Below are 15,392 nucleotides of genomic sequence, written 5' to 3' on the forward strand. Positions count from 1 at the left end.
CAAAACCACCCACCCCTTACAAAAGTCATAGCACACCATTCCCGATAAAGCCGCACGATTTGAGCCCACTTTCAAGGGTCTGGGACAAAAGCTGCGGGACTAGTTACGCGCCGAAAAAGTGTACGGAAGAAGAAGAAGAAGAAGAAGAAGAAGACAGAATAATAAACCACAATAGTAAGAATGGACTTTGCCTATGGCAAACCCCATTAACTAGAATTGTACATTTCCTAAAGGAAATGTGAGTGGGGTTTGCGTGGCAAATCGATGGGGTGCAATGTATTTGTTTTGGTTGCTAGGGTGTTCTGAATGGTTGCTAAGGTGTTCTGAGTGGTTGCTAGATGGTTGCTAAGGTGTCCTAAGTGGTTGCTAAGGCGTTGCTAGGCGGTTGCTATGGTGTCCTGAGTGGTTGCTAGGTGGTTGCTAAGGTGTTGCTAGGTGGTTGCTAGGGTGTTCTGAGTGGTTGCTAGGTGGTTGCTAAGGTGTTGCTAGGCGGTTGCTAAGGTGTCCTAAGTAGTTGCTAGGTGGTTGCTAAGGTGTTGCTAGGTGGTTGCTAGGGTGTCCTGAGTGGTTGCTAGGTGGTTGCTAAGGTGTTGCTAGGTGGTTGCTAGGGTATTCTAAGTGGTTGCTAGGCGGTTGCTAGGGTGTCCTGAGTGGTTGCTAGGTGGTTGCTAAGGTGTTGCTAGGTGGTTGCTAGGGTGTCCTGAGTGGTTGCTAGGTGGTTGCTAAGTTGTTGCTACGTGGTTGCTAGGGTGTTCTGAGTGGTTGCTAGGCGGTTGCTAGGGTGTTCTGAGTGGTTGCTAGGTGGTTGCTAAGGTGTTGCTAGGCGGTTGCTAAGGTGTCCTGAGTGGTTGCTAGGTGGTTGCTAAGGTGTTGCTAGGTGGTTGCTAGGGTATTCTAAGTGGTTGCTAAGGCGTTGCTAGGCGGTTGCTAGGGTGTCCTGAGTGGTCGCTAGGCCCTTACTAAGGCGTTACTAGGCGGTTGCTAGGTGGTTGCTAGGCGGTTGCTAGGGTAATTTGGGTGGTTGCTAGGCAGTTGCTAGGGTACCCTGGGTGGTTACTAGGCAAGCCTCACATACATGCCTGATGAAATATTTATACTTAGTGAGCATTTGTAGCAAGTTACAGTACTTGGCTAGTCACTATTAGCATGTAGCTAGTCACTGCTAGCATGTGTAGCATATAGGAAGTTCCGTTTGCTAGCATGAGTCAAACGAGCCAATCCCCAAGTCTCTACGATGTTCTGATGCCGAGATATAGCTGTTGATGAATGGTTGCTAGGGTACTCTGTTTTGTTGCTATGGGCGAGGTTACAGAGTGAACTTGAATGTGGTTGGCTGTCCAAGTCAAATAAGCCAACCCCCAAGTCAATAGGACACTGCTAAGCAAAGATATGCATGTAGAGCAGTTATAATGGCAGTCTATGGGACCAGTTTGGGGGCGTGGCTTGTGAGATTCATTATCATATTGAGATGCTCATTGGTTGTCTGAGTCAGATGAGCCATCCCCCAAGTCAATAGGACACTGCTAAGCAAAGTTATGCATGTAGAGCAGTTATAATGGCAGTCTATGGGACCAGTTTGGGGGCGTGGCTTGTGAGATTCATTATCATATTGAGATGCTCATTGGTTGTCTGAGTCAGATGAGCCATCCCCCAAGTCAATAGGACACTGCTAAGCAAAGATATGCATGTAGGGCAGTTATAATGGCAGTCTATGGGACCAGTTTGGGGGCGTGGCTTGTGAGCTTCATTATCATATTGAGATGCTGATTGGTTGTCTGAGTCAGATGAGCCCACCCCCATGTCTCTATGACACTCCTATGTAATGTTATAGATGTGTGACCTTTATAATGGAAGTCAATGGGATCTGCAATGGGACATCCCACCCCATGTTAAGTCAATGGGGCACTTATTAAGGGTCTTTAAGTGGTTTGGGGGGGCGTGGCTTGTGAGCTTCAAAATCATAATGAGATGCTGATTGGTTGCCTGAGTCAAATGAGCCCACCCCCAAGCCAGTATGACACTGCTATGTACTGTGATTGACATATGACATTTATAATGGGAGTCAATGTAATGAATGGGAGTCAATGGGGCCCATGTTAAGTCAATGGGACCACTTTGGGACGTCCTAGCCCCCCAGGGGTACAACTTATACCCCCCTGCGTGGTATGTTTTCACTTAGGCTGCAACCCCCTACAGCTGTCGCGAATCCCATATTTCTACGAAATTCACACTCGGCGCTGTGATTCGTCAAAGTTCGGCTCAATGTTAAGTCTATGGGATTTTGGGGGGGGTTTTTTGGCCCCTGCGGGGCCAAAAAACCCCCCACCCCTTATAAAAGTCATAGCACACCATTCCCGATAAGACCGCACGATTTGAGCCCACTTTCAAGGGTCTGGGACGAAAGCTGCGGGACGAGTTACGCGCCGAAAAACGTACGGAAGAAGAAGAATAATAACTAGAATGGTACATTTCCTAAAGGAAATGTGAATGGGGTTTGCGTGGCAAATCGATGGGGTACAAAATGGTACTAAACTGGGCAAAATATGCTAATCGACTTGCTAGCATCATGCTTACATGATTAGTATGTAGTTAGCATGATGCTAATCATGTTACCATCATGCTAGCAACAGTGCTAGGGTGCCCTGAGTTGTTGCTAGGTGGTTGCTAAGGTGTTGCTAGGTGGTTGCTAGGGTGTCCTGAGTGGTTGCTAGGTGGTTGCTAAGGTGTTGCTAGGCGATTGCTAGGGTATCCTGAGTGGTTGCTAAGGTGTTGCTAGGCGGTTGCTAGGCTGTTCTGATTGGTTGCTAGGTGGTTGCTAAGGTGTTGCTAGGCGGTTGCTAGAGTGTTCTAAGTGGTTGCTAGGCGGTTGCTAAGGTGTTGCTAGGCGGTTGCTAGGGTGTTCTAAGTGGTTGCTAGGCGGTTGCTAAGGTGTTGCTAGGCGGTTGCTAGGGTGTTCTAAGTGGTTGCTAGGTGGTTGCTAAGGTGTTGCTAGGCGGTTGCTAAGGTGTCCTAAGTGGTTGCTAGGTGGTTGCTAAGGTGTTGCTAGGTGGTTGCTAGGGTATTCTAAGTGGTTGCTAAGGCGTTGCTAGGCGGTTGCTAGGGTGTCCTGACTGGTTGCTAGGTGGTTGCTAAGGTGTTGCTAGGTGGTTGCTAGGGTGTCCTGAGTGGTTGCTAGGTGGTTGCTAAGGTGTTGCTAGGTGGTTGCTAAGGTGTCCTAAGTGGTTGATAGGTGGTTGCTAAGGTGTTGCTAGGCGGTTGCTAGGGTGTCCTGAGTGGTTGCTAGGTGGTTGCTAGGGTGTTGCTAGGCGGTTGCTAAGGTGTCCTAAGTGGTTGCTAGGTGGTTGCTAAGGTGTTGCTAGGTGGTTGCTAGGGTATTCTAAGTGGTTGCTAAGGCGTTGCTAGGCGGTTGCTAGGGTGTCCTGAGTGGTCACTAGGCCCTTACTAAGGCGTTACTAGGCGGTTGCTAGGTGGTTGCTAGGCGGTTGCTAGGGTAATTTGGGTGGTTGCTAGGCAGTTGCTAGGGTACCCTGGGTGGTTACTAGGCAAGCCTCACATACATGCCTGATGAAATATTTATACTTAGTGAGCATTTCTAGCAAGTTACAGTACTTGGCTAGTCAATATTAGCATGTAGCTAGTCACTGCTAGCATGTGTAGCATATAGGAAGTTCCGTTTGCTAGCATGAGTCAAACGAGCCAATCCCCAAGTCTCTACGATGTTCTGATGCCGAGATATAGCTGTTGATGAATGGTTGCTAGGGTACTCTGTTTTGTTGCTATGGGCGAGGTTACAGAGTGAACTTGAATGTGGTTGGCTGTCCAAGTCAAATGAGCCAACCCCCAAGTCAATAGGACACTGCCAAGCAAAGATATACATGTAGGCCAGTTATAATGGCAGTCTATGGGATCAATTTGGGGGCGTGGCTTGTGAGATTCATTATCATATGTAGATGCTCATTGGTTGTCTGAGTCAGATGAGCCATCCCCCAAGCCAATAGGACACTGCTAAGCAAAGATATGCATGTAGGCCAGTTATAATGGCAGTCTATGGGACCAGTTTGGGGGCGTGGCTTGTGAGCTTCATTATCATATTGAGATGCTGATTGGTTGTCTGAGTCAGATGAGCCCACCCCCATGTCTCTATGACACTCCTATGTAATGTTATAGATGTGTGACCTTTATAATGGAAGTCAATGGGATCTGCAATGGGACATCCCACCCCATGTTAAGTCAATGGGGCACTGATTAAGGGTCTTTAAGTGGTTTGGGGGGGCGTGGCTTGTGAGCTTCAAAATCATAATGAGATGCTGATTGGTTGCCTGAGTCAAATGAGCCCACCCCCAAGTCAGTATGACACTGCTATGTACTGTGATTGACATGTGACATTTATAATGGGAGTCAATGTAATGAATGGGAGTCAATGGGCCCATGTTAAGTCAATGGGACCACTTTGGGACGTCCTAGCCCCCCAGGGGTACAATCTATACCCCCCTGCGTGGTATGTTCTCACTTAGGCTGCAACCCCCTACAGCTGTTGTGAATCCCATATTTCTACGAATTTCACACTCGGCGCTGTGATTCGTCAAAGTTCGGCTCAATGTTAAGTCTATGGGATTTTGGGGGGGGTTTTTTGGCCCCTGCGGGGCCAAAAAACCCCCCACCCCTTATAAAAGTCATAGCACACCATTCCCGATAAGACCGGACGATTTGAGCCCACTTTCAAGGGTCTGGGACGAAAGCTGCGGGACGAGTTACGCGCCGAAAAACGTACGGAAGAAGAATAATAATAATAATAAGTATGGAGAATAACAATAGTGGACTTTGCCTAAGGGCAAACCCCACTAATAAGTATGGAGAATAACAATAGTGGACTTTGCCTAAGGGCAAACCCCACTAACTAGAATTGTACATTTCCTAAAGGAAATGTGAATGGGGTTTGCGTGGCAAATCGATGGGGTACAAAATGGTACTAAACTGGGCAATAGCACTGGAAAGGTAAGAAATGGTGGTTGCTAAGATGTTGCTAGGCGGTTGCTAGGGTGTCCTGAGTGGTTGCTAGGTGGTTGCTAGGGTGTTCTGAGTGGTTGCTAAGTGGTTGCTAAGGTGTTGCTAGGCGGTTGCTAGGGTGTCCTAAGTGGTTGCTAGGTGGTTGCTAAGGTGGTTGCTAAGGTGTTGCTAGGCGGTTGCTAGGGTGTTCTGAGTGGTTGCTAGGTGGTTGCTAGGCGGTTGCTAGGGTGTTCTGAGTGGTTGCTAGGTGGTTGCTAAGGTGTTGCTAGGCGGTTGCTAAGGTGTCCTAAGTGGTTGCTAGGTGGTTGCTAAGGTGTTGCTAGGCGGTTGCTAGGGTGTTCTGAGTGGTTGCTAAGTGGTTGCTAAGGTGTTGCTAGGCGGTTGCTAGGGTGTCCTAAGTGGTTGCTAGGTGGTTGCTAAGGTGTTGCTAGGTGGTTGCTAGGGTGTTCTGAGTGGTTGCTAAGTGGTTGCTAAGGTGTTGCTAGGCGGTTGCTAGGGTGTTCTGAGTGGTTGCTAGGCGGTTGCTAAGGTGTTGCTAGGTGGTTGCTAGGGTATTCTAAGTGGTTGCTAAGGCGTTGCTAGGCGGTTGCTAGGGTGTCCTAAGTGGTTGCTAGGTGGTTGCTAAGGTGTTGCTAGGCGGTTGCTAGGGTGTCCTGAGTGGTTGCTAGGTCGTTGCTAAGGCGTTGCTAGGTGGTTGCTAGGGTATTCTAAGTGGTTGCTAAGGCGTTGCTAGGCGGTTGCTAGGGTGTCCTGAGTGGTCGCTAGGCCCTTACTAAGGCGCTACTAGGCGGTTGCTAGGTGGTTGCTAGGTGGTTGCTAGGGTAATTTGAGTGGTTGCTAGGCAGTTGCTAGGGTACCCGGGGTGGTTACTAGGCAAGCCTCATATACATGCCTGATGAAATAATTATACTTAGTAAGCATTTCTAGCAAGTTACAGTACTTGGCTAGTCAATATTAGCATGTAGCTAGTCACTGCTAGCATGTGTAGCATACAGGAAGTTCCGTTTGCTAGCATGAGTCAAACGAGCCAATCCCCAAGTCTCTACGATGTTCCGATGCTGAGATATAGTTGTTGATGAATGGTTGCTAGGGTACTCTCTTTTGTTGCTATGGGCGAGGTTACAGAGTGAACTTGAATGTGGTTGGCTGTCCAAGTCAAATGAGCCAACCCCCAAGTCAATAGGACAGTGCCAAGCAAAGATATACATGTAGGCCAGTTATAATGGCAGTCTATGGGATCAATTTGGGGGCGTGGCTTGTGGGATTCATTATCATATTGAGATGCTCATTGGTTGTCTGAGTCAGATGAGCCATCCCCCAAGTCAATAGGACACTGCTAAGCAAAGATATGCATGTAGGGCAGTTATAATGGCAGTCTATGGGATCAGTTTGGGGGCGTGGCTTGTGAGATTCATTATCATATTGAGATGCTCATTGGTTGTCTGAGTCAGATGAGCCATCCCCCAAGCCAATAGGACACTGCTAAGCAAAGATATGCATGTAGGCCAGTTATAATGGAAGTCTATGGGACCAGTTTGGGGGCGTGGCTTGTGAGCTTCATTATCATATTGAGATGCTGATTGGTTGTCTGAGTCAGATGAGCCCACCCCCATGTCTCTATGACAGTCCTATGTAATGTTATAGATGTGTGACCTTTATAATGGAAGTCAATGGGATCTGCAATGGGACATCCCACCCCATGTTAAGTCAATGGGGCACTTATTAGGGGTCTTTAAGTGGTTTGGGGGGGCGTGGCTTGTGAGCTTCAAAATCATATTGAGATGCTGATTGGTTGCCTCAGTCAAGTAAGCCAACCCCCAAGTCTGTATGACACTGCTATGTACTGTGATTGACATGTGAGTCAAGAAATGAATGGGAGTCAATGGGCCATGTAAAGTCAATGGGGACCCCTTTGGGACGTCCTAGCACCCCAGGGGTACAACTTATACCCCTTTTTGGGGTATGTTCTCATACAGGCTGCAACCCCCTACAGATGTTGCGAATCCCATATTTCTACGAATTTCACACTTGGCGCTATAACGCTTTAAAAGTCGTCCCATTTCGCGGCGCGTTTAGTGCTCTTCTAGAAAAATGAATGGGAGTCAATGGGGCCAATGTAAGTCAATGGGAGCACTTTGGGACGTCCTAGAGCCCCAGGGGTGCAACTTTTACCCCCTTGCGAGGTATGTTCTCACTTAGGCTGCAACCCTCTACAGATGCTGTGAATCCCATATTTCTACGAAATTCACACGCGGCGCTGTGAGTCGTCAAAGTTCGGCTCAATGTTAAGTCTATGGGATTTTTGGGCGGGTTTTTTGGCCCCTGCGGGGCCAAAAAACCCCCCACCCCTTATAAAAGTCATAGCACACCATTCCCGATAAGACCGCACGATTTGACCCCACTTTCAAGGGTCTGGGACGAAAGCTGCGGGACTAGTTACGCGCCAAACTTTGGGCGGAATTAAGAATAATAATTATAACTAGAATTGTACATTTCCTAAAGGAAATGTGAATGGGGTTTGCGTGGCAAATCGATGGGGTACAAAATGGTACTAAACTGGGCAAAATAGCAGTAAATGTGGAGAAATGGTTAAATTCATGTGTTTATGTGGTTGCTAGGGTAATGTAAATGGTTGCTAGGGTGTTCTGAGTGGTTGCTAGGCGGTTGCTAAGGTGTTGCTAGGTGGTTGCTAGGGTGTCCTGAGTGGTTGCTAGGTGGTTGCTAAGGCGTTGCTAGGCGGTTGCTAGGGTGTTCTGAGTGGTTGCTAGGTGGTTGCTAAGGTGTTGCTAGGCGGTTGCTAGGGTGTCCTGAGTGGTTGCTAGGTGGTTGCTAAGGTGTTGCTAGGCGGTTGCTAGGGTGTTCTGAGTGGTTGCTAGGTGGTTGCTAGGCGGTTGCTACGGTGTCCTAAGTGGTTGCTAGGTGGTTGCTAAGGTGTTGCTAGGTGGTTGCTAGGGTATTCTGAGTGGTTGCTAAGGCGTTGCTAGGCGGTTGCTAGGGTGTTCTGAGTGGTTGCTAGGTGGTTGCTAAGGTGTTGCTAGGCGGTTGCTAAGGTGTCCTAAGTGGTTGCTAGGTGGTTGCTAAGGTGTTGCTAGGTGGTTGCTAGGGTATTCTAAGTGGTTGCTAAGGCGTTGCTAGGCGGTTGCTAGGGTGTCCTGAGTGGTCGCTAGGCCCTTACTAAGGCGTTACTAGGCGGTTGCTAGGTGGTTGCTAGGGTAATTTGGGTGGTTGCTAGGCAGTTGCTAGGGTACCCTGGATGGTTACTAGGCAAGCCTCACATACATGCCTGATGAAATAATTATACTTAGTAAGCATTTCTAGCAAGTTACAGTACATGGCTAGTCAATATTAGCATGTAGCTAGTCACTGCTAGCATGTGTAGCATATAGGAAGTTCCGTTTGCTAGCATGAGTCAAACGAGCCAATCCCCAAGTCTCTACGATGTTCCGATGCTGAGATATAGCTGTTGATGAATGGTTGCTAGGGTACTCTGTTTTGTTGCTATGGGCGAGGTTACAGAGTGAACTTGAATGTGGTTGGCTGTCCAAGTCAAATGAGCCCAACCCCAAGTCAATAGGACACTGCTAAGCAAAGATATGCATGTAGGCCAGTTACAATGGCAGTCTATGGGACCAGTTTGGGGGCGTGGCTTGTGAGCTTCATTATCATATTGAAAAGCTCATTGGTTGTCTGAGTCAGATGAGCCATCCCCCAAGTCAATAGGACACTGCTAAGCAAAGATATGCATGTAGGGCTGTTATAATGGCAGTCTATGGGACCAGTTTGGGGGCGTGGCTTGTGAGGTTAATTATCATATTGAGATGCTCATTGGTTGTCTGAGTCAGATGAGCCATCCCACAAGTCAATAGGACACTGCTAAGCAAAGATATGCATCTAGCCCTATTATAATAGAAGTCAATGGGATCAGTTTGGGGGCGTGGCTTGTGAGCTTCATTATCATATTGGGATGATGATTGGTTGCCTGAGTCAAATGAGCCCACCCCCATGTCTCTATGACACTCCTATGTAATGGTATAGATGTGTGACCTTTATAATGGAAGTCAATGGGATGTGCAATGGGACATCCCACCCCATGTTAAGTCAATGGGGCAGTTATTAAGGGTCTTTAAATGGTTTGGGGGGGCGTGGCTTTTGAGCTTCAAAATCATATTGAGATGCTGATTGGTTGCCTAAGCCAAATAAGACAACCCCCAAGTCAGTATGACACTGCCATGTACTGTGATTGACATATGACATTTATAATGGGAGTCAATGTAATGAATGGGAGTCAATGGGCAATGTAAAGTCAATGGGGACCACTTTGGGACGTCCTAGAGCCCCAGGGGTGCGACCTATACCCCCTTTTGGGGTATGTTCTCACTTAGGCTGCCACCCCCTACAGATGTTGTGAATCCCATATTTCTATGAAATTCACAATGGACGCAGTGATTGGTTAAAGTTCGGCTCCATGTAAAGTCAATGGAGACTTTGGGACGTCCTAGCTCCCCAGGGGTACAACATTTACCGCCTTTCAGGGTGTGGGTTGAAGCCTCCTATAACCCTCTCGAGATGTCGCGAATCCCATGTCTCTACGAATTTCCCTGTTGGCGCTACGGCGATTTCCGGGAATAGTATCTTACGAGTGTCTAGAAAATGAATGGGAGTCAATGGGCCAATGTAAGTCAATGGGAGCACTTTGGGACGTCCTAGAGCCCCAGGGGTGCAACTTATACCCCTTTGCGAGGTATGTTCTCACTTAGGCTGCAACCCCCTACAGATGCTGTGAATCCCATATTTCTATGAAATTCACACTCGGCGCTGTGATTCGTCAAAATTCGGCTCAATGTTAAGTCTATGGGATTTTTGGGGGGGTTTTTTGGCCCCTGCGGGGCCAAAAAACCCCCCACCCCTTATAAAAGTCATAGCACACCATTCCCGATAAGACCGCACGATTTGACCCCACTTTGAAGGGTCTGGGACGAAAGCTGCGGGACTAGTTACGCGCCGAAAAGTGGTACGGAAGAAGGAAGAAGAAGAAGAATAACTAGAATTGTACATTTCCTAAAGGAAATGTGAATGGGGTTTGCGTGGCAAATCGATGGGGTACAAAATGGTACTAAACTGGGCAAAATAGCAGTAAATGTGGAGAAATGGTTAAATTCATGTGTTTATGTGGTTGCTAGGGTAATGTAAATGGTTGCTAGGGTGTGGCAACGCCTTTGTAATAGGTGAAGACAATAGAGATTTGATCAACCTGCATCAAAAGAACCCAAACCCTGTCTTTCTACGATATTCCTGTGCTAAAATATGGCTTGTTTATGTTGTTATATGGTTGTTAGGGGGCCTAAAGTGGTTGATAGGGAGTGTCTACAAATTTGTTATGTCACTACTTAATACCGACTTGATAGGCGGAGTAAAATGAGCCCACTCCCAAGCTTCTACGACTCTCTAATCTAGATATCAATGTCAGCCATTTTGTGTCCATGTTAAGTCTATGGGGATTTTGGGGGTTACTTTCTTGCCCCTCGTGGGGGCAGTGTACCCCCACCCTCTTTGAAAAATCATAGCACACCTCTCCTCAACAGGCCGGTCGATTTGACACCTCACTCATCATTCTAGGGCAAAAAATGCGGCCGGAGTTGCGCGCCGAACTTTTGAAAAAGTGAACAGTAATAGTAACACTAGAATTGTACATTTCCTAAAGGAAATGTGAATGGGGTTTGCGTGGCAAATCGATGGGGTACAAAACGGTACTAAACTGGGCAATAGAACAACATGCTAATCGAGTTGCTAGCATCGTGCTAACATGATTAGCATGCAGCTAGCATGATGCTAATTGTGTTAACATCACGCTAGCAACATGCTAATCGAGTTGCTAGCATGATGCTAACATGATTAGTATGTAGCTAGCATAATGCTAATCGTGTTAGCATCATGCTAGCAACATGCTAATCGACTTGCTAGCATCATGCTAATATGATTAGCATGTAGCTAGCATGATGCTAATCATATTAGCATCATGCTAACAACATGCTAATCGAGTTGCTAGCATCATGCTAACATAATTAGCATGTAGCTAGCATGATGCTAATCGTGTTAGCATGATGCTAGCAACATGCTAATCGACTTGCTAGCATCATGCTAATATGATTAGCATGTAGCTAGCATGATGCTTATCGTGTTAGCATCATGCTAACAACATGCTAATCGAGTTGCTAGCATCATGCTAACATGATTAGCATGTAGCTAGCGTTATGCTAATCGTGTTAGCATGATGCTAGCAACATGCTAATCGAGTTGCTAGCATCATGCTAGCAACAGTGCTAGGGTGCCCTGAGTGGTTGCTAGGTGGTTGCTAAGGCGTTGCTAGGTGGTTGCTAGGGTATTCTAAGGGGTTGCTAAGGCGTTGCTAGGCGGTTGCTAGGGTGTCCTGAGTGGTCGCTAGGCCTTTACTAAGGCGTTACTAGACGGTTGCTAGGTGGTTGCTAGGCGGTTGCTAGGGTAATTTGGGTGGTTGCTAGGCAGTTGCTAGGGTACCCTGGGTGGTTACTAGGCAAGCCTTACATACTTGCCTGATGAAATATTTATACTTAGTAAGCATTTCTAGCAAGTTACAGTACATGGCTAGTCAATATTAGCATGTAGCTAGTCACTGCTAGCATGTGTAGCATATAGGAAGTTCCGTTTGCTAGCATGAGTCAAACAAGGCAATCCCCAAGTCTCTACGATGTTCCGATGCTGAGATATAGCTGTTGATAAATGGTTGCTAGGGTACTCTGTTTTGTTGCTATGGGCGAGGTTACAAAGCAAACTTGAAAGTGGTTGGCTGCCTAAGTCAAATGAGCCAACCCCCAAGTCAATAGGACACTGCCAAGCAAAGATATACATGTAGGCCAGTTATAATGGCAGTCTATGGGATCAATTTGGGGGCGTGGCTTGTGAGCTTCATTATCATATCGAGATGCTCATTGGTTGTCTGAGTCAGATGAGCCATCCCCCAAGCCAATAGGACACTGCTAAGCAAAGATATGCATGTAGGGCAGTTATAATGGCAGTCTATGGGACCAGTTTGGGGGCGTGGCTTGTGAGCTTCATTACCATATTGAGATGGTCATTGGTTGTCTGAGTCAGATGAGCCATCCCCCAAATCAATAGGACACTGCTAAGCAAAGAATTGCATGTAGGCCTATTTTAATGGAAGTCTATGGGACCAATTTGGGGGCGTGGCTTGTGAGCTTCATTATCATATAGTGATGCTGATTGGTTGCCTGAGTCAAATGAGCCCACCCCCATGTCTCTATGACACTCCTATGTAATGTTATAGATGTGTGACCTTTATAATGAAAGTCAATGGGATGTGCAATGGGACGCCCCACCCCATGTTAAGTCAATAGGGTAGTTATTAAGGGTCTTTAAATGGTTTGGGGGGGCGTGGCTTGTGAGCTTCAAAATCATATTGAGATGCTGATTGGTTGCCTCAGTCAAGTAAGCCAACCCCCAAGTCTGTATGACACTGCTATGTAATGTGATTGACATGTGAGTCAGAAATGAATGGGAGTCAATGGGCCATGTAAAGTCAATGGGGACCCCTTTGGGACGTCCTAGCACCCCAGGGGTACAACTTATACCCCTTTTTGGGGTATGTTCTCATACAGGCTGCAACCCCCTACAGATGTTGCGAATCCCATATTTCTACGAATTTCACACTTGGCGCTATAACGCTTTAAAGGTCGTCCCATTTCGCGGCGCGTTTAGTGCTCTTCTAGAAAAATGAATGGGAGTCAATGGGGCCCATGTTAGTCAATGGGAGCACTTTGGGACGTCCTAGAGCCCCAGGGGTGCAACTTTTTCCCCCTTGCGAGGTATGTTCTTACTTAGGCTGCAACCCCCTACAGATGCTGTGAATCCCATATTTCTATGAAATTCACACTCGGCGCTGTGATTCGTCAAAGTTCGGCTCAATGTTAAGTCTATGGGATTTTTGGGGGGGTTTTTTGGCCCCTGCGGGGCCAAAAAACCCCCCACCCCTTATAAAAGTCATAGCACACCATTCCCGATAAGACCGCACGATTTGACCCCACTTTCAAGGGTCTGGGACGAAAGCTGCGGGACTAGTTACGCGCCGAAAAACGCACGGAAGAAGAAGAATAATAAAAACTAGAATTGTACATTTCCTAAAGGAAATGTGAATGGGGTTTGCGTGGCAAATCGATGGGGTGAAATGCATCACCGTACTGGCCAAAAAGCAACAACATGCTAATCAAGGTTCTATCAACATGCTAACATGATTAGCATGTAGCTAGCATGATACTAATAGTGTTAGCATCATGCTAGCAACATGCTAATCGAGTTGCTAGCATCATACTAACATGATTAGCATGTAGCTAGCATGATGCTAATCGTGTTAGCATCATGCTAGCAACATGCTAATCGAGTTGCTAGCATCATGCTAACATGATTATCATGTAGCTAGCATGATGCTAATCGTGTAAGCATCATGCTAGCAACATGCTAATCGAGTTGCTAGCATCATGCTAGCAACAGTGCTAGGGTGCCCTAAGTGGTTGCTAGTTGGTTGCTAAGGTGTTGCTAGGCGGTTGCTAAGGTGTTCTAAGTGGTTGCTAGGTGGTTGCTAAGGTGTTGCTAGGCGGTTGCTAAGATGTCCTAAGTGGTTGCTAGGTGGTTGCTAAGGTGTTGCTAGGCGGTTGCGAAGGTGTCCTAAGTGGTTGCTAGGTGGTTGCTAAGGTGTTGCTAGGTGGTTGCTAGGGTGTTCTGAGTGGTTGCTAAGTTGTTGCTAGGCGGTTGCTAGGGTATTCTGAGTGGTTGCTAGGTGGTTGCTAAGGTGTTCCTAGGCGGTTGCTAGGGTGTTCTGAGTGGTTGCTAGGTGGTTGCTAAGGTGTTGCTAGGTGGTTGCTAGGGTATTCTAAGTGGTTGCTAAGGCGTTGCTAGGCGGTTGCTAGGGTGTCCTGAGTGGTCGCTAGGCCCTTACTAAGGCGTTATTAGGCGGTTGCTAGGTGGTTGCTAGGCGGTTGCTAGGGTAATTTGGGTGGTTGCTAGGCAGTTGCTAGGGTACCCTGGGTGGTTACTAGGCAAGCCTTACATACTTGCCTGATGAAATATTTATACTTAGTAAGCATTTCTAGCAAGTTACAGTACATGGCTAGTCAATATTAGCATGTAGCTAGTCACTGCTAGCATGTGTAGCATATAGGAAGTTCCGTTTGCTAGCATGAGTCAAACGAGCCAATCCCCAAGTGTCTACGATGTTCTGATGCTGAGATATAGCTGTTGATGAATGGTTGCTAGGGTACTCTGTTTTGTTGCTATGGGCGAGATTACAAAGTGAACTTGAATGTGGTTGGCTGTCCAAGTCAAATGAGCCAAACCCCAAGTCAATAGGACACTGCTAAGCAAAGATATGCATGTCGGGCAGTTATAATGGCAGTCTATGGGACCAGTTTGGGGGCGTGGCTTGTGAGATTCATTATCATATTGAGATGCTCATTGGTTGTCTGAGTCAAATGAGCCATCCCCCAAGCCAATAGGACACTGCTAAGCAAAGATATGCATGTAGGGCAGTTATAATGGCAGTCTATGGGACCAGTTTGGGGGCGTGGCTTGTGAGCTTCATTATCATATTGAGATGCTGATTGGTTGTCTGAGTCAGATGAGCCCACCCCCATGTCTCTATGACACTCCTATGTAATGTTATAGATGTGTGACCTTTATAATGGAAGTCAATGGGATCTGCAATGGGACATCCCACCCCATGTTAAGTCAATGGGGCACTTATTAAGGGTCTTTAAGTGGTTTGGGGGGGCGTGGCTTGTGAGCTTCAAAATCATAATGAGATGCTGATTGGTTGCCTTAGTCAAATAAGCCAACCCCCAAGTCTGTATGACAGTGCTATGTACTTTGATTGACATATGACATTTATAATGGGAGTCAATGTAATGAATGGGAGTCAATGGGCAATGTAAAGTCAATGGGAACCCTTTTGGGACGTCCTAGCACCCCAGGGGTACAACCTATACCCCCTTTCAGGGTATGTTCTCACTTAGGCTGCAACCCCCTACAGATGTTGTGAATCCCATATTTCTGTGAAATTCACACTCGGCGCTGTGATTCGTCAAAGTTCGGCTCCATGTAAAGTCAATGGAGACTTTGGGACGTCCTAGCTCCCCAGGGGTACAACATTTACCGCCTTTCGGGGTGTGGTTTGAAGCCTCCTATAACCCTCTCGAGATGTTGCGAATCCCATGTCTCTACGATATTCACTGTTGGCGCTACGGCGATTTCCGGGAATAGTATCTACGAGTGTCTAGAAAATGAATGGGAGTCAATGGGCCAATGTAAGTCAATGGGAGCACTTTGGGACGTCCTAGAGC

At 47.1% G+C, this 15,392-nt stretch overlaps 1 protein-coding gene across 6 annotated transcripts in view; it reads left to right on the forward strand.

Moving 5' to 3' along the window:
- Window positions 1-15,392, forward strand: part of syne1a (spectrin repeat containing, nuclear envelope 1a) — a 329,974-nt gene that overhangs the window by 85,829 nt on the left and 228,753 nt on the right. The gene's annotated exons all lie outside the window — the stretch shown is intronic.

This window comes from Danio rerio, chromosome 20, assembly GCF_049306965.1.
Source record: "Danio rerio strain Tuebingen ecotype United States chromosome 20, GRCz12tu, whole genome shotgun sequence".
Classification (NCBI taxonomy): domain Eukaryota; kingdom Metazoa; phylum Chordata; class Actinopteri; order Cypriniformes; family Danionidae; genus Danio; species Danio rerio.